At 45.4% G+C, this 2500-nt stretch overlaps 1 protein-coding gene across 1 annotated transcript in view; it reads left to right on the forward strand.

Annotated features, from left to right (window-relative positions):
- The window catches only part of LOC113828121 (TOX high mobility group box family member 4-A), a 711447-nt gene that overhangs the window by 236914 nt on the left and 472033 nt on the right, over positions 1-2500 (forward strand). The window contains exon 4 of the mRNA XM_070134765.1: positions 1205-1253. The gene's annotated coding sequence lies outside the window, so the exon portion shown is untranslated. The remainder of the gene's footprint in view (positions 1-1204; positions 1254-2500) is intronic.

The raw sequence follows: 2500 nt of genomic DNA on the forward strand, positions 1-2500 counted from the left end.
AGAGCGGCTAAGCGAGGGAGGGAGGGAGAGAAAGAGAGACAGAGATAGAAAGAGAGCGTAAGAGAGAGAGATATAGAAAGAAAGAAAAAGAGAGAGAGAGAGAGAGGCATTCGTGTAACACAACAATTCACTTTAAGGGCAACGAAACTTCTAAGACTCACTGATAAAGAGGACATGCCGAGTCAACACGCAAAGCTTAATCAAACCATCAGAAAGGGGGGGGGGGGGGGGTCAAGGGTCAGTGATTGCCCACGTTTCAAAGGTTTCGGAGTTGGAGGGGGGGGAGGGGGAGGGGGGTACGGTATATTGGTTAGAAGTGTGATATTATACACGTGTGTGTTTATTTGTGTGTATTTGTCTTTGTATGTTTGTATTTATTATATTCAAGTGTGTGTGTGTTTGTTTGCATGTGTGGGTTTATTTTGTTTGTTTGTGTGCGTATGTGTTTATTTTGTTAGTGTGTGTGTGTGTGTGTGCATGTGTGTATTTATTTTGTTTGAGTGTGTGAGTGTGCGTACATGTGTGTATGTAAACGACGTTCTTAAACTCCTTCCTTTCCTCACCCAACTCCCCCCTTCTCTTCGCCTCGTCACCCCCCCCCCCCTCGCCTCCTCCTCCTCATATCCCTCTCCTCCCTCCTCCTCGTATCCCTCTCCCCCCTCTTCCTCACATCCCTCTCCTCCTCCCTCCTCATATCCCTTTCCCCCCTCCTCCTTCCCCCCCTTCCCCCCTCTTCCTCATATCCCTCTCCTCCCTCTCCTCCCTCCTCCCCCATATCCTTCCCCCCCTCCTCCTTCCCCCCCTACCCCCCTTCCCCCTTACCTCCTCCACCGCCACCGCAACCTCGCACTGGTCTCTCTAAATAACCTCATCGACATACCATTACATTATAATTTGCGGCAATCAAAGCGAGGGATCTCTGCCAGGCTGCAATACCGTCATGCATGGGCAGTCAGTACCCCGGTTTGTTGAGTGGGCGCCTGACCCGAACAGCCACGGTCACTCTGCACCCAAACCCCGTGTCATGAGCCGCCTTTATGCCTGTCAGGAGATTATTCATGCCGTGTGTGCTGTATCGGCGCCTGATCGGAGATGTTTGCTTTTAATTAAGTCATCTTTTTAGGCTCCTGTTGATTCCGAAATGCTCATGCGAAGTACCGGGCATGGTTTGTTTACGTATTTTTTTCTTTTTTCTCTTTTGAAGGTTGAAGCTGTTTTGTTCGGTCGGAGTCGCCGGCGAAGAACGCTGAAAGGTAGGTGTGGATGCCCAGCTGCTGTATTACTATAATCGTGATCCCGCAATCAAAGCCGAGACATATGAATTGAATTGATACAGACGGGTCGTATTTGTAGCGACGGTGTTTTAAATCCTTATGGAGAAAACGTATCACCGTAAGTTGGCGTAATTGAAGACGATTCGGGGAAAAAAAAAAACGTTTCTTGCTCTGGCTGTACCTTGCATAACGAGGTCCGGAACACAGAGGTTATTTGGAACGAGAGTTATTTGCGGACGAAAAAAATGAGAGAGAGAAGAGATTAGAGAGAGAGAGAGATAAAGGCAGAGAGAGAAGAGAAGAGATTAGAGAGAGAGAGATAAAGGCAGAGTGAGAGAGACAGAGACACAGAGAGAGAGAGAGAGTGTTAAAGACGAGAAAGAGAGAGAGTTAAAGACAAAGAAAGAGATAGAGAGACAGACAAACAGACAGACAGAGGCAGAGAGAGATAAAGGCTGAGAAAGAGAGAGGCAGAGACGGAAACAGAGAAATAATAGACAGAAAACGTTAGAGAGAGAGAAAAAGAAAAAGAGAAAGAGATACTGAGAGAGAAAGAGAGAGAGAGAGAGACAGAGAAAGAAAAAGAGAGTGAGAGACAGACAGAAAGAAAGAGAGAGAGAGAGAGAGAAAGAAAGAAAGAAAAATAGAGAGAGAGAAAGAAAAAGAAAAGAGAGAGAGACAGAGAGAAAAGAGAGAGAGAAAGAAAAAGACAGACACAGAGAAAGAAAGAATAAAAGAGAGAGAGAGAGACAGAGAAAGAAAGAAAAAGAGAGAGAGAGAGAGAAGAAGAAGAAGATCGCGTGACCGAAGACTCATAAACCGAGAAAGACTCAAGTAAAGACTTCGTTATCGGTGATCAAGTAAAAGGTTTATGACTGTCGGTCCTTGTGGCGTGACATGACAGGGCGAGGCAACAGGGTGTGTCGGGCTCGCGGGGTTTTATTTGTTTGTTGTTTGTCGGTGTATTGTTTTATTTTGTTTGTTTGTTTGTTTGTTGGTGCGTGGTTTGGGTTTTGTTTGGGTTTTATTTGTTTGTTGGTTGTCGGTGCGTGGTTTGGGTTTTTGTTTGTTTGTTGTTTGTCGGTGCGTGGTTTGGGTTTTTGTTTGTTTGTTTGTTGTTTGTTGGTGCGTGGTTTGGGTTTTGTTTGGGTTTTATTTGTTTGTTGGTTGTCGGTGCGTGGTTTGGGCTTTGTTTGTTTTTTGTTTGTGTTTTATTTGATTGTTGT

This window comes from Penaeus vannamei, chromosome 20, assembly GCF_042767895.1.
Source record: "Penaeus vannamei isolate JL-2024 chromosome 20, ASM4276789v1, whole genome shotgun sequence".
In the NCBI taxonomy this organism is placed as follows: domain Eukaryota; kingdom Metazoa; phylum Arthropoda; class Malacostraca; order Decapoda; family Penaeidae; genus Penaeus; species Penaeus vannamei.